Source organism: Polypterus senegalus, chromosome 18 (assembly GCF_016835505.1).
Source record: "Polypterus senegalus isolate Bchr_013 chromosome 18, ASM1683550v1, whole genome shotgun sequence".
Lineage (NCBI taxonomy): Eukaryota > Metazoa > Chordata > Cladistia > Polypteriformes > Polypteridae > Polypterus > Polypterus senegalus.
The window spans coordinates 84,054,010-84,077,950 of record NC_053171.1 but is presented as its reverse complement, the minus strand read 5'-3'; positions in this window follow the sequence as shown (position 1 = coordinate 84,077,950).

The following is a 23,941-nucleotide window of genomic DNA, read 5'->3' as shown; positions in this document are numbered from 1 at the left end:
TAGAATGGACGAGAAGTGTCTGTAAACTGCCATCTTTAGGTCTTTTCATATATATTCTGTGGGGATTAAGTCTGGATTTTAGCTGGGCCACTCAAGGACAGTTAGAGACTTGTCAGAAAAGCTACTGCAGTGTTGTCTTGGCTGTATATTTTGGGCCATTGTCATGCTGAATGGCGAACCTTCGGATGCACTCTGAAGCAAACTTTCTTCAAGGACCTTTCTGCATTTAACTGCATTCATCATTCCTTTAATTCTGACCAGTTTCCCTGCCGCTGAGAAACACCCCCATAGCATGATGCTGCCACCAACACGCTTCACCATAGGGATGGTATTAGGCAGGTGATGAGCAGCGCCTGGTCTTTGTCAGACATACTGCTTGGAATTTTGCAGAAAGAGTTCATTTTATGTCTCGTCAGACTAGAATATCTTTTCCCTCATGTTCTCAGAGTCCTTTGAATTCCATTTTGCAATCTCCAAGAAGAGTGTTGCTAAGACAGTCATTCTTCTCACAGGTTCCACAGGACTTCTAAAGCTCTGTTACAGTGAATATTAGGTTTTTAGTCACCTCCCTGACCAAAGCCCTTTTTTCCAAGTTACTTAGTTTGGTTTAAAGGCCATCTCTAATTAGAGTCTTGATGGTTCCAAACCATATTTTTCACAATTATTGATGCCACTGTGCTCCTACAAACACTCGAAGCTTTAGATGGTTTTATAGCCTTGTTCTGATCCATGCCTCAATGCATTTTGATTGTGAAGATCTACAAAGAGTTACTTGGACTTCATGGTTTGGATTTTGACCTATCAGCCAGTGTGAATTATGGTTCCTTATACACATTGGTGAATCACATTGATCATCGCATTCCAATTGCACCTGTTAAGGGGTGGGATATATTAGGCAGCAAGTGAACAGTCAATTCTTGAAGGTGAGTGTAAGGATCTGAGTGTCTCTGACAAGGGACAAATTGTGATGGCTAGACAGCTGGGTCAGAGCATCTCCAAAACAGCAGGTCTTGTGAGCTGTTTCTGGTAGGCAGCGCGTTAATACCGAACAAAAGTGGACATAGGATGGACAAACAATGACAGGGTCATAGGCTTACTGATACACATGGGGAGCAAATGCTAGCTCATCTGGTCCAATCAAACACCAGAGCTACTGTAGTACAGACCGCTGAAAAACTTAGTGCTGGTCATGAGAGGAAGGTGTCAGAACACACAGTGCATCGGAGCTTGTGGTGTAGGCACAGACTGGTCAGTGTGCCCGTGCTGACCCCTGTCTACCGCTGAAAGGGCCTATGATGGGCATGTGAGTGTCAGAACTGGACTATGGAACAGTAGAAGAAGGTGGCTTAGTCTGATGAATCACATTTTCTTGTAGATCACATGGATGGTCTGGTGCATGTATGTCATTTACCTGGGGAAGAGATGGCAGCAGGATGCACTAAGGGAATAAGTCATGCTGGCAGAGGCAGTGTGTTGTTCTAGGCAATGTTCTGCTGGAAAACCTTGGGTTGCAGCATTCATGCAGATGTTACTTTGACACATATCACCTACCTAAACATTGTTGCAGACCATGTATACCCTATCATGACAATTGTATTTCCTGCTGGAAGTCCTATCTGTTATCAGGATAATGTATACATTATTCAGGAATGGTTTGTGGAACATGACAGAGAGTTCAAGGTGTTGACTTGACCTGCAAATTCTCTGGATCTCAATTCAAATGAGCATTTGTGGGATTTTCTGGAAAAACATGTCCAATCCACGGAGGACACAGCTCAACACACAGGCGTTAAAGGATCTGGGGCTAACGTTTTGGTGCCCGATACCACAGGTCATCTTCAGAAACCTTGCAGAGTCTGTCTTGACAAGTCAGAGCTGTTTTGGCAGCACAAGGGGGGACTTAAACAATATTAGGACGCAGGTCCATGAATGAACGTTGACACCAAGCACACTTTATTCTTGAAGAACCATAAGCAAATTTGGAGTCTTCATGTAACACATATGACGATGAGGACAGATGGTCATGGTAGACAAAGCACCAACTGAACTAAAAAATAAACTAAAAATTGAATTGAGACACTTCTGAAGAAAGTTTAATAAAGGGTAGAAACTCTGTCCCATCTTCTCGCCCAATGTGACCTTTAGGCTTCTCTTACTAGAAGAATGTTCAGACATTATCACAGTCCAGCTTACCTTCTAATGGGAATCAAAAGCTGCACTTAGCTGCAAACAGACTGGGTATTGTGGCAGAGGACCAGGGACCTTGCCCCACTGGGATGCCTAGATCACGGGATCAGGAAAGGGGCAATATCTCCCCTGGGGGCAAGAGGGCAGACCCCCTGATTTCCACCAAGGGCCTGCCTGGATGGTTCCTGAACCCTGGAGGACAGCACTTCCGCCACACCAGGAAGTGCGGCCGGAAGACCATCACTGAGCACCTGGAGCACAACCGGGACATGATAAAAGGGGCCGCCTCACTCCCTTCGAGGAGCCGAAGTCGGGAGGAGAAATATGGAGCTTGCGAGAGAGAGGAGTGAAGGCGGCCAAAGAGAGATAAGACTGAGGAGTCGTGAGTGAACTGGTGGAACCAATTGTAAATAGTGTTAAATAAACAGCATGTGCTTTGGACATTGGTGTCGTGTCTGTCTGTGACCAGGCTATCTATGCAAGACATTCTCAGGTTTGGCTTGGTCGGTGAGCTTTCCTAGAATATACTTCACTCCTGTTCAGCTTTCCATTTTCTCTGAAATATCCATACATCTACCCCTGTTCTGAACTGACATCTTGCAGAAAAAGCCAGAATTGGAGCCTATCACAGAAAGATGCTTGTCTTATCAGTGCAACTTTGTCAATAGTGGCTAAGGTTTCGGTTGAATTAGAATTGGTGCATAAGGAAAGAATATCGCATTAAGTAACATGGGCTCGAGAGCATTCATCAACAATACAGAGCTGTTGTTTATATTTCCATAAATGTTTTCTTGCTTCTAATGCATATGAACACTGTTGGCAGTCATTAAAACTCTGACAGTGCTCTTCTGAGGTACAGCAGGTGTCTAGTGTCCATTACTATGGGACGCCTTCTCTCACGGAATACGAACAGATTAGCCGAGTCTGTGGGCTTTGCCTTGTTGAACGTGGTACTCTTCACAACGTGACTTGGCCTTGGCCTATATCTGGTCTTCTTTCTTCATCAAGCCTTGTTGATCACACTCTCTAAGAAAGGGGAGCAAATTAATTATATTCTACTGCAGTTCGATTTTACAATGTATTCCCTGTAGAAAAGATGTGTCATTTTAATGTAATTCAGAATTGCAGGCATCACTATATGTATACCAAATAATTAATAAAAACAGATATTAGTACCCTAGGCTTTTCATTTAACACTGGAAACAGACTTAAAATTGTGAAATGCCAACCGAGGCAGAGCTTTTGTGAAGTCTTACTTTATAATTATCTTCAAGTGACGTTGAAGGGTGAATATCAGCAATCCTGTTTTGCTTGTCTCATTCTGCTTTGAAAAGCACCTGTTATTTTTATCAAACCCCCCATGGGTTTGTTCTCTGCACTAAATAGCCTGCAGTGCACTTTGCAATTAACTAGAGCTCTCCATCAATGTATTTGCCAAAGGAATTGTGCAGTATTTACTTTAATTTAATCACGACCTAAAAAAAGTGAAATTACTCAATTACAAAATTACTCAATCTTAATTTAGTTTTAATATCCAAGTTTAATGAACTGTATAGCTGAGTTAAAAGGAGACAGAACATATCCACATAAAAGATTAAATTACAATTTAGTTTTGACTGTTTTCTGACTTTTTATATTGTATCAAAATGCATGTGAATTAAAGAATGTTGGGATCTAATTTTCCCCATTTTCGAGGAAGTTCCAGATGCTTTTGAGTGGACATGACACCGACATCTGTCCAAAGCACAGTGCACTAGTACACTTCCATAATGCATTGGTCATTCTGGGCAGAGTCTTGCTGACGTCACTGTCTGTTTAAATATCTAAGAAGTAGGAGTCACTGATGTAGGGGACATCCCTGCAAACCTTGTAAGGCAGGGGGCCTCTAGACCCAAAAGGCTCCCTTTTTCAGATCTCCACAAAGCTATATATTTAATTTTTGAACTAAAAAAAAACTAGGAAATTGGTGTGTTACGTTGTGTGGTGTTATAAAATTACCCAGTACTCATCACTAAGTGTGTTAGAAAATATTGTAACAGAGTGCAGAAAGCAGACCGCAAGCCCTTCTTGTTCTGCATGGGGTGACATGACTTTCTTGGCAGGCAAGGCAGGGCTAGCCGTTTTAGTGCCAGGGGTCCACAGACAAGTGAAAGTTATTCTTATCCTTCATATAAGAAGGGTTTGAGAAAGAGGGCCAGAAGTTATTTGCAAACTAATAGAAAGCCATGCATGCATTAGTGCTTGCTGGGATGCTCTATGCCTGCTCATACCAAGACACAACCCTGACCCTTGGGTATCTTGTAGTTCATAACCTGAGACTGATCAGTGATAGAGAAATCAAAACTGAAAAAACAGTGAGTTCTTTGTTGTGTTTGTAAGAATGACTTACTGTATGAATGCTTTGAAATCATTTCAGATTTTTTTTCCCTGACTAGCGTGTGCATTAAAAGATGTTGGTGTTCAGATATCAGCAGGAAGTGAAACAGTCAAAGTGAAGCTGCTTTGAGTTTAAGTGTGTATAATCCTCAAAAAGTGGCTTTTCAATGTGAGGAGTGTGTGGTTATGTTTGAAGACTATATATCAGTGTAGCTGCGGGTGCGTAAGGTAGGATCAAACGCTGGTCAACAGATGCCGAAAGAAATCTCTCAGTCCAAAAGTTTGCTTTAAAAGATTTAGTGAAAATTCAAAGCAAACAGTCCACAGAAGAATAAAGAAAAAAGCTGTTACACGTGTAGAATAAAAGGCAAAAAAAAATGGTAAAATGTCTCTTCTTTAAACTTAGCTTTTCTTTTCAAACCTCAGTTGTTTCTATACTTAAAGATGCTTTACTTCTCCTGCAGTATGCTCTGAATGTAACGGCATTGCATGTTCAATAGAGCATGAGCATGTTGTGTTACATACTATGGCGACATTAAGGCTCAGTTTAAAACCGTGTGCCCTCCATGCCTACTCTCGGCAAGGCAGGTCACTGACTGAGCCAAATCTATAATCAGAGAGACAGCAAATAGTTAGAATATACCAATTCAATTCAGCTTGTGGGGGTTATAAGAACCTCCCTTAGACTCTGCACTAATATATATGCAAACATTTCATATAACTTAAATAACTAGCCAATGGCTCTTACAATCAGTGTATAAAGAACTTGTATGCATAGACTAATTGATAACATTCTGCATATCTATTTTATTGTACAAGAATAAGATTTCAGTGTTCAGCCTATGGGACTCCCCTAATTACTATGGGATATTTCGGACACTGACCACAAGCCTATTAATAAAGATACTATAATGTAAAAGTTAACAATTGGGCATCATGTACTTCTAGACACTTTCTCTATTCGAGATGCAGATGGACTATGGGAAAAATGCTCCTCCTTGGCCTCTCTAAAATGGACTTTAAGCAGCCATTGCATTTGTGTGAACAGAGCACAGAATAAAGTCGTGTCGTGGATAATTTACATTGCCCTGATTCAACATTCCTTGATGTAGAATTCCTGGATATGTGAGTGCATACCTAGTGATGTATGCGTTTGACTGCACCACTTTCTGCAGAGCCTTTCAGGCCTGCTGTATGCCGTTCCCAAACCAGGCAGTAATTTCTTGTCAGGATACTTTCAGCAATGGATGTGTAGAAGTTCTTTAGTATTTGGTAGAGCAGCCTATAAATCCTTGAAGCGACCAAGTTGTTGATGTGCTTGGAGAAGGTCAGGTCCTCCATGATGTGAACACGGAGATATCTGAAACTGTCCACCTTTTTTCAACTCAGTGCAGTTAATACCGAGGGGGTGGTAGTGCCTCTTCTGTTTTTTCCCGAAGTCTACAATAAGCTCCTTTGACTTGTTGACATTCAGGAGTAGATTGTTGTCCTGACACCACTGTGATGGACTCTTCACTTCATCCAGGTAAGCCTGCTCATTGTTGTTAGATATCAGGCCTACCACAGCTGTGTCATCATGTGCAACCAGGCAGTTATACATATAGAGGAAGTACAGCAGAGGACTCAACACACGGCCCTATGGAGCCATGTGGAGCCCTATGTTGAGAGTGAGGGATGATTAGGTGCAGCCACAGACTCAAACCACTTGGTATCTTCCTGTCAGGAAATTAAACACATTAATGTGTTTTCTCAACCATCAAAACATATTCTTGTTTCCTAAGTTGCAGCTTTCTTTATTTATACATTGATTCAGGAGATGAAAATGATGATGGTGATGGCGACAATAATTATTTGGTAATTAGAGGGAAATTTCAAATTTGCATTAAAACAAAAATATGTCTTGCTCACTAAGTGCATGGGGTAAGTTGTAATATACAGTACTGTACTTCTCTGGAATATCTGTCACATTGGTGTTTTGATAACCAGGCTGAGTTGTCCAAGTGATCACTATTATCATCACTATTTTCATTTTGCCCTTGCTGGTGATAGTCATGGCAACATCATGTTTAGCTGGAGCAATCAGGCCTTCCTATTCCCAGCAATTTCCTCCAGGCACTTGTTAGGCAATACCAAGATGCTTTTAAAGCATCTGAGAAATATTATCATTCCAGCATGTCCTGACCCTGTCCGTCTATATTCTACAAAGTGGGCTGTGCATGGCATGCCCCTGGGAAGCATCCTAACTACATTCTCATACCAACTATGTTGAGGTCATTCAATCTCTCATGTACGGTCATGTACACTGGGCAGTGACAGAAAAAATAAGACTGCAAGCTAAACCATCCTAAATGAGTGCAGGATTTCTAGATGGACTCTCTGTGGCCTGATGATGATGTTGGAAATACAGAACAACAATGGGGTAGCACCACTGCTTCTCAGGATGGAGAATAAATTGAATTAAAATAGACTTGGATTTGACTCACAAGCCCAATGCTCATAGGAGATGGCCCTATGATTAATTTAAAGTGATGCTCCCTTACTTCGATTTCAGCAATGTTATTGACTAATTTAAATATGTCTCTTTTATCATGTTTTTATCATTTAAGTCTCCTGATCTGCAATCAGATATTAGAAGTTTTTTTTTTTTTATTTCTGAATAGCCAAGCAGGTAGTGTCCTGTTTTATGACAACAAAGATGCATCTACAATTATTCCTCCCCGTACTCCTATCTGCCTATTATCTCACCTAAGAATCATCTGTGTATGCCTCCAGTGGAGACAAATGAAAGAGAGCAGGGGGTCCCCCCAAAATTCTAGAGTTCTAACATTAACATCTGGCACTGTAAAGATAAAAGGAGAGATTCAATTCCCAAGTCTGTGGTCCCATCTCACACATCATAATTCAAATTGCACTTACAGTTTAGAGGTGCAGGTAATTCTACAGACTTTGACTCTTTAATTGTATGTTCACACAGCAAGACTCTGTTATAATGAGCCATCAGGAAGAAAGCGTGTTAGCGTATCAGTGTACCTGGCATTTGCAACATCCACTCAGTAACATTAGTATAATAAGATGATGAAGTGCTAGAATTCAGTAACACAGAATGTATTTCAAGGATAGGTCACGGCTGTTAAGAGACATACTGCTTATTTAAAAAATGGTAAAGAACAAATAGTGTATTAAGATCACTGTTTATGTATATACAGTATGATCACAATATAGTGGCTGCATTCCTAATAGTGAATAATAGTAATAGTATTAGCACAAAAATGTAGGCTTTGTATTTTTATTTATTCTTAGAACAATTACAAAAGGTTAGCCTCATTTTTAAGCCTAATATAGATCACGAAGAACTGTGAGAAATATGAGCCCTCTGTGACAGCTGCTGACACTATCACTGTAAACAATGTCACAGAAAATATTGTTCACTGTAACAAGGCGATAATAGAACAAATACCATACAATCTACAGGGAATTATCACTGCCAAGGATTTCATTTTTGAGCTTTAAAATCACTGAGCGTAACATCCTTGTGACAGACAGACAGACAGACAGATGGGCCTAAAGGATGGAATTCCAGCAGAGTTTGGTGCTCATTTTCTTAATTCATCCAACATCCAATGTGCAAAAGCGCAGGGTGTCCACTATTGCTTTCACTTCCTGTTCACACCACTTTTTAATAAAAATAAGCCATTCTGTCATTGAAGTGCAGGAGTTTTAATTCAGTCATCTAACATTTTGAAGTTCTCCTACCAGGATTGCAAGATGTATAAGGTTAGATTAGATAAGATAAAGTTTATTAATTTCATGGTTAAATTTAGATGCATACAGCAGCAGAACCTTAAAAAACAAGGATACAGACTCACAGGACAAATAATACAGCCAATCAATTAATGAATTAATCAATTGGTAAAAATAAATAAATGTATATTGCACAGATATTTCAAAGGCACTTAACAAGTACTTCAGAAAGAAGCATTGAATTGCCTGATAGCAGTGGGCAGAGAAGACCCCCAAAGGCGTTTCTTAGCACAATGTGGTGGAATGAGCCTGTGGCTAAAACCGCCCCAAGAGCCTTCTGGAGGAAATGGAGGGGATTTTTCATTATGACTTCCACTTTTACCACCATCTTCTTTTCCACAACAGCTTCCAGTGTGTCATTTCTATTAAATTGCTGCCTCCTCAGGCCAGCAAGCTTCCTCACTCCTCTACATCATTTTGATTTTGCAAGGTCCCAGGGAAAAATGGCCTTCTTGATGCAGCTTCTCTTGATAGGAAAACATTGCACCTATAGTATCTTTCATATTTTTCTCACTCCTTGTGTTAACCCATCTTTGTCAGAACTTCTAGATTTGAGGAACCTTTACTCTGGCTCTCACAGGGTTGTTGGGTCCAAAGTCTATAGCATGCCATCTTCCACTTTTCTCTGCGATCCTACAGTGGATCATGGCGTTGTATCCAGATACTGTATGAAACTCAACTATCGTCTCTTAATAAATTGAAGATGTATTAATGGCAGTGCCTCTTCTCCTTACTCAGTAGAATCATGAAGAGGATAACTTTAAGGGTTTGGAGAATACATAGAGCTGGCCAACTGCAAGGAGGGTCAAAGAAAAAGACAGTCTGTAAAACTGAGGGGGGAATGAAAGTGGTAGATGGTTTTTGGAACAGAAAACTTTGCTTCAGCACCAGACCAGTGCTGCCTTCTTTAGCAGCCACTTGAAAGTTCATCACCAAATTGTCATCGATTTTATCAATTTTGGAAGAAACGTCTCAAGAGCACTTCATTTCAAGCCTCACGCCAGGTTTGACTGAAGACAATATTTAGGAGGACTAGATTTATTTACTGTTCTGAGAAGTGGATGTGCCTTGTTACTGCTGTAAAGACATTAAGCACATCACATATTTGTTCTTTGGGAAAACTGTTGGAAGAAAACAGATGGATTCTTTTATTACCTGAGTTCTTGCTCATATCTATGGACAACTGTCTTCATATGTGAAGTGTTGTATTTGTGTATTGTCGCAGTAGGGGGCAGTAGTGCTCCCTTGAACCTTCAGGTACCACGCCAAACACCTGGTAAAATTGCCACAATAATTATATTTATTATAATAATGTGCACCAAGCACCCTCCACTCCACTATATTCATAAACAATACAATAAACCAATAAATCACAATCCTCCACTCCCAGACGCGTTGCCCTCCTACCACCCAGCTCAGCTCGTTGTTTGGGAGTTCCCAGAGTCCTTTTATTCCTCCTGACCTGGAAGTCTTTCTGCCCAACAGTTCCACAAGTCCTTATTCCTTCCGGGTCAGGGTAAACAGTACTTTTCCTCACCCCGGAAGCCCGTCGCTCTTCCTGTGATGAACTTCCAGGTCATGGTGCCCAAATGAGTCCATTGGCCTCCCGACAGCGACTCCCAGTGGCCCCCAAGTTATCCAGCAGGGCTGTGTATAAAAACTACATAGTCCATGCGGCCCTGCTGGAATTCGGGGCCCGTATATGCTCTCGGGAGAGCTCCTCCTAGCGGCCAGGGGGTGAGGGCCGGAGTAAAATGCCGGCAATCCACCACAGTATATAATATAAATCAACAGTGATATCATAATGTGAGGGCTGTCTGTTTTTGCTTTTGACAGAGGATTTGCTTAACACGAGGTTTAAGATAGGACTATCTAGCCCTGCTATCATTTTTGAATAAAAACATTTTGCTTGCTTCGTGCTGGAAATGCTCTGTCGTGACCCATTCATGCTGCTTTTTTCTTGTATGCAAGTATAGCTTCTCTCTCTGGCAGATGCCATAATGAATGGACATGCATCTCATCTGGGATGAGGAATAACACTTTACCAGGCCTAGAGGCAATAATGGATGCTCTGCATGAGTGGAGGTGCAACCTGGCTGGGATGGTGCTAGGTTCCTATCCCAGTTGGCGCAGTCATATAATGGATGGCCTGGGGGAGACTGGTTCTCGGGGACATTTTATCCATCAGGGTGAAAGTTGGCAGTACTACTCTGGTATACTCCTAGTTTGGACACCTACAGGATTCCATGGGACATATAATTCATAAGAGTAATCCTGTTGGGTTCCCTGAGGGCCACCAAAGGGCGCTGCCAGAAAAAGGTCTCCCTACTTTGAGCTGGAAGTGCTTCTGCCATGCTATGCCATGATATCGGAAGTACTCCCGGGTCCAACAGAAAATGAGCCATCTTGCCTCAATTAGGGGAATCAGAGTCGGGAGGAAGAGGACAATGCTCAGTAAGGAGGTGGAAATAGATAGAAAGGTGTTTGAGTTTCTGATTTATATAGTGTGGACTCACCAAAAGCCTGTCAAGGTATTCTTGTACAAATAAATAACTTTGTTTAAACTTAAAACTGTGTCTGTGGTAGTTGTGCTTGGTGTTTTGGGCTCACTAGCACCCTCTGGAGTCCACATTCTATCATTTTCAAAGCGCTCAAAATTATAAGAATCCATAGAAAGCACACACAAATACAATTCGAAGTAACAGGATAAAATCTTTAATATTCTAATGATGGTGAATTTGGGGAATACTTTTAACTGGAGAGTTTGCATTGTTTATCAGTTTGCTATGCGTTTTTACGTGTTTGACAGAGTTTAGTGTTCATCTATGATACTGCTGTAAAGTTAAGCATTTCACTGTTAATGCATTACAGTTACAAAACTCTGAGCCTGCATTCAGTGCGAAACTAAATCCAAAAATAAACTGACATTCTAGCCCAGGGACACTGCCTCTCTTTACTTGCTTTCAGCATGGTTTCTTTCTTCTGCCATCAGTTTTCATGCTGCTCACCTCTTCACCCTGCGAAACTGCAGGTGACAACTGCATGGCTCCTTGCTTGCTTGGCTTCACTAACAGGCCTGGCTGTGCTCGACACGCAGTTCTACTCACCCACCCCCAGCTCCTTTGATGAGTTTTATTGCCATTTGCTTCTGACTGCACCTTGCTGTGTGCTTTCCCATGGGTCCACAGTTTCACGCTTTGCTACTAATGATATACCTTCCACATTCTTGCATGGCTGTGCAGCATGTGTCTAACTTTTCTCAAGTCCTCACAAACTACTTTTTAGCCTGCTTTCTGCTGTACCCAGTCATGCACTTCTAATGACTTTGGCAATTTAGAGAAAAGCAATAATGACCAAATAGACCTTCCAGGTCTTTTAGCAACGACTTTAGCTCTTGAAGCCCAGGAAAATACGTTAAAGGGCTTGAACTGGATGGTGGTGTGGGGAAGTTTGTCACAGACAAGGACTTGTCCAAAACCAGACTGAGCCCAGGTAGATACGTGTTTTGGGAGTGCAGTTTGACATAAGAAGTGTGGGAGAACATAGAAGGATTATTGGAAATGGTAAAAAATGTGGTTGTTTTGTCATATGGTTTAATTCTGAAAGGAGAGGGTCTAACTGGAAATGGAAGAAGTTCAACAGGAAGCCGTTTTGATATGGTTTATTGTTAGCCTGGCAAAGAATTGCATGTGGAATGCCAGGTGAATCCTCATAAAGGAAAATTAAGAGAGATGTTGAGTTTCGCAGCAGCTAAGAAGAGATAGAAAGGCTTGTGGATATTGGGGAATGGAAAGTAGGACTTTAACACTAGAATTACCAAAGCCAACGACATGGTTTCAAACTCACAACCTCTGGATTATAAGTCGGCAGATCTTACCTTGCAGCACAGAAGCTGTCGTATTATACTTGCACCTTTTGTGAAAGTGTTTATTTGATATTTGGCTATCAGCCTTCACACATTATACAGTTCATGTTTACATTTTGTCATTTATTACTAAAACATGAAAAACGTTTCTGTTTTTAACGATGTGATTACACAGATTGTTGTAGACACGGAACACACATCAAATTATTTCTCCTTACAATTTTGGCTAGCTCACTCCCAGATAATCAATCAAGGCAGGGACTGGGAGAACTTTTTGCCCATTCTGAGGCAGTGGGGGGGATGGTATTGCAGGCTGTTTGCTGCTTTGGCTTATCAACACATTTAGAAGACAAAAGACGCTGACAGAGAGGTGCAAAGGGATTTAAGGTATGCTGGATTCAGGAGTTTTTTCATTGGCTCTGGTAATTCTAGTGTTAATGGGAATTGATTTTAAATCTGAAATATAAGTGTGTAGTATGGATGTTTGGAGGGACGATGGTCATCAGTTAAAAAATAAAAATGGGAAAATGACAGTTACTTTGTTACTTGCCCCTACCAAATCTCCACTGCATTATTATCAACAGCTAATGTCAGTACCAAGGAAAGAGGCTTGGTGTCCATTACTTTCATGTAGGAAAGAGGCTTGGGAGGTGATGCTTGCCTGTGTGTACTGCTCCGAATGTCAGCCGATAAGCCTCACATGCCAAGCTGCCATAACCGACTAGGAGCATCCATTCCAGAATCAACATCACTGACATGATTGATGAGATTTACAAATGCAAAGCTGATTTTCCAGTAGATGATGACTGCCAGAATTCCTCATTTCACTGCTGCCCAGTCACTACTTTACAGTCACAAGGGTTAGGGGCAGAAAACCCCCATAAATGTGAAAATTACGAATAATACTTGGGCCTCCATAACTGTGGTGGCATATGTCACAGTGGGATATTTTAGTGGTTTATTTTAATAATTGCTTTTAGGTTTTTTGTTTAACTTTGCCGACATGCATTTGCACTCGCCTTAATGAGTTGATTGCCATTTAGCGGTGTGGCGAGTTCATGGTGTCAGATGGGGTTAGTCTCACGGTTAAAAAAATAGAGGGGTAGGTAAGAAAGGTTTCAATGCTGTGTTAAAATACATTTTGTCCCTTTCAATTTGTTTAGCTGATAGTTCAAGAGAATGACATATCTAAAGTAACCATTTTCTAATGCTCTCTCATACTTGCCGCTGAAGTATATCACTACCCTCTCACTTTCCATCGTTCACCTGCTCCACCCTAAACTCTTGGTTAGTTTTCTCTTATAAGTCCTTTAGTATTGCTATAGTCTTGATCATCCAATTTATTTTCTTAAAATGTACATTTTATCTCAAATAAAATGCACAAATTAAATACTACTCACAGATCAAGACAAGAAGATAAAAGCATTTCCAACACATTAAGTGTTCCCAGGAGCACAGTGGTCTTAATAATTGTGAAATGGAAGAAGTTTGGAAACATCAGGACTCTTCTCAGAATTGTCCTTCCAGCCAAACTGAGTAACCAAGCAGGAAGGTTAGGCTGGTGACCAAGAACCCAATGGTTACTTTAACAGAACTTCAGAAGTCCTCTGCTGAGATGGGTGAACCTGTTGGAATGACGGCCATCTCAGCAGCACTCCATCAGTTGGGTATTTATGGCAGAGCGGCTAATTTGAAATTAAATCTGTAACACAATAAATTGAGATCAAAGTGAAAGGATCAGTGTACTTTCTGAATCCAGTATACTTTATAGTACATATTCTTATTTAGAATAAAATAAAGTAATTAAATAAATATTACATTGGAATAAACACCAATGAATTAATAGACACTGAAAATAAAAAATGAATATAGAAATTAGTCAAATTTGCCACGGTTATGTGGACAAAGCCATAGTTCAAAAAGGACAAAAGGACAAAAAGATGAAGCAGCTATGGCTGATGGCTGGTCACATTTAAACTAAATGCTCCACCTACAAGTGGACTTGGCAACCAGTTTAATTATTAATGGCTGTTTTTAGCCTGAGTCATATTGCTGTACAAACTGATGACCATCTGACCTCACAGGGAAGTACTGTAGTGAGGGCTAAAACATGGATTGTAGATTCCAAAGAGTCCAGATTTAGCAGTTGAACTGGAGAGACTTTCCAGTCCAGGATTACGAAGCTTGACCAGGACAATACGAAAGTGGAGACAGAATGGAAGGCCTTTGAAGCTTTGATAATATATATATACAATATATAATGTCCTGGAACTTTACAATGCTTGCTTTCATAACGGCAGTAAGCCTGTTGTTGATAAGGAACAATATTAGGCATTATTTTTGTAATTACAAGTATTAAATTATATTCTGAATATCCTGCTACGGCAAAGATTTTTTTTTATTATTTTCTAAATGGACCAAATAAAACTAGAAAGAGAATAAATGTATGGCTTGCGGATAGAGGGCTTGAAGCAAAGCAAGTTGTAGCACATTGATGAACACCGCTCACCTTCCCCTTAAAAATAATCAATAAGACTTTTTCTCCCGCATAAAAGGTTTATGGTGAAGCAAGGCCACATATAAATCTATTTTGAATGGATCTTTGCTGAATTGTGTATTCCTGCGACAATTCTGGTTCCATTTATTAAGCAGGGGACTGTGTGCGGTATTGCGAATCTTTTCATTGACTATTATTTTCCCTGGCAGCTGTGCTGGACTTTTTCTCATTATCATACTGGCTTCATTTAACACATTTCCTTGAAATCTCACTGAATGATTGAATTTTCTACAAAAGACATCAGGATGCCCCACAATAACTGACCATCTTTGACTTTATGGGATGAATTAAAATTTTTGTTCTGGTAAGAATTGGAACAGTAAACTTAAGTGAATTTTCTGGCATGTGTACCAGTATACAGTAAATGGTGCGCAGTATCACTGGGTGCTTTTTATATCAGCCCAGATCCGACTATGTCTTTCCAGATGTGCTCATATTCTGAGTGCATGTGGCCATTGAAATTTTTTATAGACTGGGAGCAAAGGATTCAAATAGGCTGTAAAGTTTGGACTGCGATTGCGATTACTTTTGTTGAGCACAGAATACATTGGCTGCAGTTGTCACAGCTTGAACTATTGAAAAATAATAAACTGTGTAATAGCAAAAAAAACAGGATGCCATTTGGGAACATGCTGATTATTTCAAGAGGTACAGACTGAGCTAAAACAACAACAAAAATCTGTGACTGGTCATGGTTGATTCTAAAAGTGCAAAAGTGCATAAGCAAAAAGAAAGAGAGGCTCTTTGTCTACATATATGAAGTAATCTGCATATTTTTAACAAGCTGAAAATGTGAGGTTGTCCTGGCTCTGAAGTAGGTGCTGTAGAAAGGCATCTACGGTTCTGAGAGAGAATGGAATCAGAAGATGGCACCGATAAGTCAGAATTCATGCAAGGGTTAGGGTTCATTGATGTTTTATTTGCTCTGTTTTAGACACCACACAAATAAATATTCAAATCTATATTCAAACAAATCATTCTTATTATATACCTATATTCTTAGGTATTTTCAACTGCTAATAAATAAACTCTTGTCTATTTCTCTCATTTACCATGGATTAGGACCTGGTACTATGTATGAGCCCTTTCTTATTTGTAATGGTGATGGACAGGTTGACAGATGAGATTAGACAGGAGTCCCCATGGACTTTGATGTTTTCTGATGACATTGTGATCTGTAGCGATAGTAGGGAACAGGTTGAGGAGACCCTGGAGAGGTGGAGATCTGCTCTAGACAGGTGAGGAATGAAGGTCAGTAGGACCACCAAGACAGAATACATGTGTGTGAATGAGAGGGAGGTCAGTGGAATGGTGGGGATGCAGGGAGTGGAGCTGGTGAAGGTGGAAGAGTTTAAATACTTGGGATCAACAGTACAGAGTAATGGGAACGTGGAAGAGAGGTGAAGAAGAGAGTGCAGGCAGGATGGAATGGGTGGAGAAGAGTGACAGGAGTGATTTGTGACAGATGGGTATCAGCAAGAGTGACAGGGAAGGTCTACAGGATGGTAGTGAGACCAGCTATGTTATATGGGTTGGAGACAGTGGCACTGACCAGAAAGCAGGAGACAGAGCTGGAGGTAATAGAGTTAAAGATGCTAAGATTTGCACTGAGTGTGACAAGCATGAATAGGATTAGAAATGAGGACATTAGAGGGTCAGCTCAGGACCCAGGACATGCAGATGATCGGTGTAACAGAACAAGATGACAAGGACAGAAAGATATGGAAGAAGATGATCTTCTGTGGCAACCCCTAACGGGAGCAGGCGAAAGAAGAAGAAGAAGAAGAAGAAGAAGAAGAAGGACCTGTTACTATATACACACGCTCACCATTTTGATTTATTCAGTGTTTAACAGCAGGTTTGAGACTTTGATGTTCTGTTATGTGAAACATTGTTGCAATGATGCTGAAGGGAGGTGACAAGGTGTTACTGTGTGCTACTTTTGTCATGGTTGCATAGCATTGATATTCAGTGTCCTCCTGAGGGAGTTATTCATAATTCTGTTGAACTGCTGCATATTCAGTACATGATATCCAGTGGATTTAAGTTATTGTTCCTGTCTCTACTTACAGAATTTCCTTCATCTATTTGGTTCCACTGCCATATGACACCAAACCAGCTGTACACAGAGTGCAATAAAGAAAAAGGACCGGCCACCAAGCCAGAGCTAAACTACAATGCACATGATTTGTTTTTTGCCAACCTTTTCTCAGTATGTTTGTTTCCAATGACAGTATGTGTGTTTCCAGTCATATGATTTATGATTTACTTACTCACTTCAGCATTTTGATTTGCTGAAACATGATTGAATATTTGAATTCCTGATAGGGCTGATAACCCTCCTCCTGGCCAATTGTATGTGAATTTCCCCTTGGGATAAATAAAGTATCTATCTATCTATCTATCTATCTATCTATCTATCTATCTATCTATCTATCTATCTATCTATCTATCTATCTATTATTGTAACACATGCTTTTGGGTTGGGTTTAATCACATTTTTAAAGTAACTGCTGTTTAATTGGAAATGTGTACATTTTCCATTATAATTTTGCATCTTTTATTGTGTATTCTACTGAATTAAATCTTGGGTAAGATCAACCTTTGGGTCCTGAGGTCTCAGCTGCCCAAATACAAGCAGCTAGTGAAAGGAGCAGATTGGCATGTTGACCGCCACGCTTCCAGGTTTACTTTCACTGTTTGGTCTCTTTGTCCCAACAGAAATTAAAATGAGGCACTAAAATTTAGAAAATGTATAGGCAACCTAGTGAGGTGTTGAGGAAACTACAAGATGGCCTGGATTCAAAACTTATTGACATAGTAAGAAAACTAAGCATTTGGATAGATGAAAAGACAAATATGGAACGGTATTGTCATGGGTGTGATGATTCACACATGGTTAACGGGACTAAGGAACTGTAGATGACTGCAGAATGTACAGTACAAGGAAATTTTGCTTGGCAGCTTTCTCCACAGTTCAGAAGTTGAAGACCATGAAGGAGGTTACTGCTACTCCTACCTCACTTTCCTTTAAATAGATACCACCAGTCTCAAGAACAACAACAACATCATTTATTTCTATAGCACATTTTCATACAAATGATGTAGCTCAAAGTGCTTTACATGATGAAGAAAGTAAAAAAAAGAAAGAAAAAAATATAAAAATAAAATTAGACAATACTAATTAACAAAGAAAAGAGTAAGATCCGATGGCCAGGGAGGCTGGATAAAAAAAACAAAATCTGCAGGGGTTCCAGGCCAAGAGACCACCCAGCCCCCATAGAAGCCATCTATGTTATGACCACAAGTGATGATCAACTCTCTTTGTATTCAACATTTTTGTAATGTTGTAAGTGTCTTGATGCATTTTCAGTCCTTTAGTACACTCCATAAAAACACTTCATAAATATTATAATACTAAACTATATTTTAACAAGAATTATTAAAGTGGAGAAAATTCACATATCAATTTGACAGTGCAGTTAAGCACCCCATCTAAATTCGAAAGACAGACTGGAGCTGTACTTGTACTGTACCTTTATCTGGAGAGCACATCAAAATGCTACTACCTACAAATTCAAATTCCCTATTCCTCCTAATATCCCCCACTACACAAGCTTCTGTGTAAAGCAGATTTGGGAAGAGCTATGATACCCCAAAGTGCTGTGTTTCTGGCCTTGAAACACCCAATGTCTCCCCTCACAAGGAGAGGGTCACCAAAGCAGTGTGTTTTGTCTCCGCTGCATTTTTCCATTTCTAGTAGACTCTAGTGACCAATCCTGATATTTGCTGATGATACCACACTGACCGGATATTTGGGGTGATGCGGGTTTGGCTGACTTAGATGGTATGCAATCCCCAGTCTGCAGCTGAAAATGAGTTGAACAAATGAAATGCTTGTGGATTTTATAAGACAACCAATCTCCTTGTTATAAATACTGTCTTGTCTTTCTTCCCCCAGACACCCTCTGCTCCGGTTGGGGCTTCCCGAGCTGCTGCGGCCCTTTCAGGGGAAAGATTTTGTGTTGACCAAGAAGTGGAGCCGAGGCAGCCGGTTTGACAGTTGTCAGGATCCCTCCTGAAAGAGACTTGTGTTTGTTCCGCTTGTTCTGGAACAAAGTTTCAGTCTCTTGGAAAACCCTGAGTGCTCCTGTGCAACCTTGCGACCCAAGTATGATGATAGATAGATAGATAGATAGATAGATAGATAGATAGATAGATAGATAGATAGATAGATAGATAGATAGATAGATAGATAGATAGATCTTTAATTGTCCCCAGGGGTTAATTTAGCTTTTTATACAGCTGGATGGAAGTTTCCAAGGCAAAGGCACCACCAGGATGGCACAGATCAATACAGAATCAAACAGCCTCCAGGATGACAGAAGGCTGTGGAGCCCAGAGACTACTGAGGAATATTTTAGACAAAAAGAAATTGAAATAGGTAAATAAAGAAATGTATTCTGAAATGTGACAATAAATAAATAAAACACAAATGATATGCAAGAATAAATAATTTCAGAAAATGTTTATTGTTTCTTGTTTATTTATGAACTTACAGTATCCAATTATTTCTTCATTTTTTATTTCATTTACATGGAATGTAATTGGAAATACACATCGAAACAAAAATGGTTATTTTCAACTGCCAAAGTTGAAAGGGAAGTTTTGATCGACTGTGGCAGATAGGAGTATAAGAAAGTGTTGCCAAAAATTGTTCCATGAAGTGGCTACTTCCATTCAAGAATCTCTGCATTCTTCATCAGGAGTCTACATCTGAAGCATGTACTGTAAATGTGTCTCTTGATGGCTAAAATTTACATTCACACTGCTAACGATTCACCAATCAAAAACCAATACTTGATAGAGCCTACTCTCTCTGGCTGAAAATGACAGTTTCCGTTTCGAAGCGTTATTTCATGGTTCTTAGGGTGTCACTGAAATAAATCCCGGGCAGGGTGCCAACCCGCTGCAGGACACACACAAACACACCAAGCACATACTAGGGCTAATTTAGAATCGCCAATCCACCTAACCTGCATGTCTTTGGACTGTGGGAGGAAACCCACGCAGACACGGGGAGAACATGCAAACTCCACGCAGGGAGGACCCAGGAAGCGAACCCGGGTCTCCTAACTACGAGGCAGCAGCACTACCACTGCGCCACAGTGCTGCCCAACATCATTTTTCCCCTCATCAAACAACACTCACTACCTCAGACTGACATAGTGAAAAGTATAATTTGGTATTTTTGTACATTTTTTTTAAAAAGTAAAAAAAGTAATATCACATTGAGACGCATCCCTTTGGCCATGATTATGGCCTGAAGTCATAAGTTGTGAGAATTGCCCAAAACATTTCTCCATGAGAGCCCATGTAGGTGGTATAAATTGCATGTGCACTGTGTGCAACAGGGTTTGAAATGCATTCAGCATGGAATCCACAGAGCACTTCTTCACACCATGGGTTGTGAGAATGAGGAATCAACTACCATGAAATTTACACCCAAATCTTGACAACCTTTGAAATATATATGGATGAGATATAACTTTAGCTATTAGCTAACCAAACAATCTTGATGGGCTGAATGGGCTCCTCTCCTTTGTTACACTTAGGATCCAAATCAGACCTGCCACTTGCCATGGTGTCAGGACAAATCACATATAAGACAAGCTGCACACATGGAAGCAGAACTAAAGACATTTATCACTCAGCTTGACTTCTCCCTGGGTGACTGAGAAAAGACAGCATGAGAGACAATATCTCGTATCACACATGTACATTTCCAGTTTTCTAATTTGGAAAGTACACTAATTGCACTTTGACATAAAGTGACATACAGTACAGCATGTAAAATATTCCGTATTCATTATTTTTCCACTTGGAAAACTATATGTCCTCTGTCATTAAAGAAAGATAAAATGTTTTGAGCTCAATTTAACAACATATATTCTATGTATGATAATTTCAAAAAATATATGTACTGATTCTTATTACAAGAAGGGAAACATTTTTATTACATTAACCCAAATTATTATTATTACAAAAGAAAATTATTTTACAGCCTAGCAGAGAATGTCTTGAAATGTGCACATTCCAAATGTTTTATTGTGTAAGTATTTTACTACTTCTGTGTATTAGACGAGGTTCTTGCCCTGAGCATGTTACCTGCAATAATGATCAATATAAAACAAAAAAATGGAGGCATGACATTTCTGTGACATATGCACATTATATATGAAGCATTAAACCACATTCCCCTAGTTTTTATTTTATTTTTCCATTTTAATACGTTTAAATTAAACTTTAATATCGCTCATTTCTCTTGCTCATTGCTTACAGCAAGATATCAACTTTCTCACATCTTAGTGTTTTATCACACATTTTTTTAAAGAAACTGTCAATTTATGTTCTGGTATGTTTTAATGTAAATAAAAACTATATATTGCATTTCTCTCTTTAATGACAATTATCAATTAACCCACCACAGTTTGTCTACTGGAAAAAGACTGAAGTGGATGGTACAATTATTTATCTGCTCCACAAGGCTTATTCTTACCTGAACAAAACTGACAGCTCTGTGAGGATTATGTTTTTCGATTTCTCCAGCACCTGCAGTACCATCCAGGCATCCCTGTTCAGGGGTAAACTCAGAGATATGCAGGTGGATGAGCCTATGGTGGTCTCCATAATGGACTATCTGTCGCATAGACCACAGTTTGTGAGACTCGAGGACTCCGTTTCTGTTACGGATGTGAGCAACACTGGAGCTCCACAAGTGACAGTCCTGTCTCCCCTTCTCTGTACACTTCTGAATACAAATATACGTAACACCGGGTCATGTCACGTGCAGAAATTCTCCGATTATTCTGCACTTATGGGGTGTATTGAAAAGGGGAGAACTTTATTTCCTGGCTCAGAAAGAATTGCCTGCATCTTAATATCAGCAAAACCAAGGAACTGGGGCCTCATGTATAATGCCATGCATAGATCTCACACTATAACATGGCGTAAGCACAAAAGCAGGAATGTGCGTATGCACAGAAAAATCCAGATGCAGGAATCTGTGTGTACGCAAACTTCCACGTTCTTCCACTACATAAATCCCGATCAGCGTGAAAAGTAATGCTCATGCACGCGCCTTCTGTCCTGCCCCAACTCCTCCCAGAATTAAGCCTCTTTGAATATGAAAATCAATATAAATAGCCCTTAAGCTCAGCCTTCTGTGAAACGAAAATGCACGGGAGAAAATATAAGAATTTCAGCGAATACCAAGTGGAGGCAAGGAAAAATGTACTATTTGTTGGTTTAAACAGTGGGATAAACAACAAAAGGAAGTTGATTGAGTGACAGAGTGTCAGAGAAACTTGAAAGCTCAAGTTCACAAAGTCGCACAGTGCCCAAAATAAAAAAGAAGTTGTCAGATATCAAAGTCACTGTGAAAAGGCGAGTCGTAGCCCACCGTCTGAGTGTCATATGACATAAGCTTATTAGGGTACAGAGAAAAAAAAATAGGCACACAGTGGGGAAAAAGGCACAAAATGTCAGCTTTAATCTCGAAATTTCCACTTTAATCACGTAGTTTATTTTGTCATTAAAGTAGAACATCATAAACTTCATCTTAAAATCATTTTTAATTTACTAGTTTCTCAAATCCCATTGTAACTAAAGTAGCATGTTAAATGCTTTGTTTTGCTTTTGATCTTCTATGTGCTCTATGTGTGTGAATCACTACGTGCTTGCGCGCTTTCTCTTTTTCTGACAGGACACAGATTCCATTATATTTGTAATATTACAGCTCTCTGAATAATTAAAATACTGAGATGTATATGTGATATCTGTTTTCATGATGATAGGAGTTAAAGCATGTCATTAAACATGGGAACACGGTGGCGCAGTGTGTGCGACCTTCGATGAAATTATTGCAGCAGTACTGTCTCTTTCAAATGTACTAACCTCCAATTCCTGTCCTTACTTTTCTTTTTCCAAATACCCAATCGCCACACAATCAGCTCTGTAATAGACATTAAGCCATCTGTAAGCTTACAACGCCAATTCTTCAAAACTTTTAAGGAACATTGAAATATCTTTGTGGTACATGTTTAATTATTCTATCCATCTATCCTTCCAGTGTTGCGCCAGCCCAGCAAGAATGCAGCACAAGGTAGGATCAATCCGTGAACTAGCTAGTGCCGCAGCACCGTGTTCTGACATGTTTAATTATTAAAAATACAGATTATTTAAAGTTTTATCTGTATAATATAATCAACATATTTTGCTGCATTTCATCTTAAAAATGATATCGTCATCATATGTAAATACGCGCTTTATAAAGTGCCGCAGGTTGTGCAATATTATAACTGTATCACAAGTTTACAGTGAGGTGATTGTACTTATAAGTACAAACAGCTCTACATGAAGCACTTGTTGGACTGATTGACTGTGTTTAAAGTTCTTGGGTTGAAACTGTTTCTGAACTACGAGGTCCGTACGGGAAAGTCTCTGAAGCGTTTTGCCGTGGCTGAGGCAGCTTGTGCTTGATGCTGTATCCCGATAATTCTCTTTCTGATCAGCTGCTGCTGTGATTCCCCACTCAGATACAGTGAAATAAATACTCCGAGTGGTGCAGTGAGAGTAATATGGAAAAAGATGATCCGCTGTGCCAACTCCTAACGGGAGCAGCTGAAAGAAGAAAAAGAAGGTGCAGTGAGAGTAACAATGCTAAAGCAGTTATGGTATTTAGAATAGTTTGACCATTCTGTGGACCATTATATTGTTACAGGTTAATTACAATCAGATGCATTAAACTAATAAACAATATGCCGTTAGTTTCAGTGTATTTACAAAGCCGCGTCAGGAATATGGATCTAAAAGAGAAAGGGAATCAACACAGGAACAGTAGCACGGCTTTGATGCTGGGTGCCACCAGTCTGCAAAATCAAGCGCAGAACTTGCATACAACAGGGTATGAGGTACCGTGGAAATGTGCATGGCTTTACGCCAAGTTTAGGTTTTATACATCGCAATTTGAATGTGGAAATGTTCTTACGCAACATTTCTGTGCGTACGCACCGTTTATACATGAGGCCCCTGGTTATTGATTTCCACCGCACCAAAGAGCCTCTATGTCTGGTCATTTTTTAAGGAGTGAATAT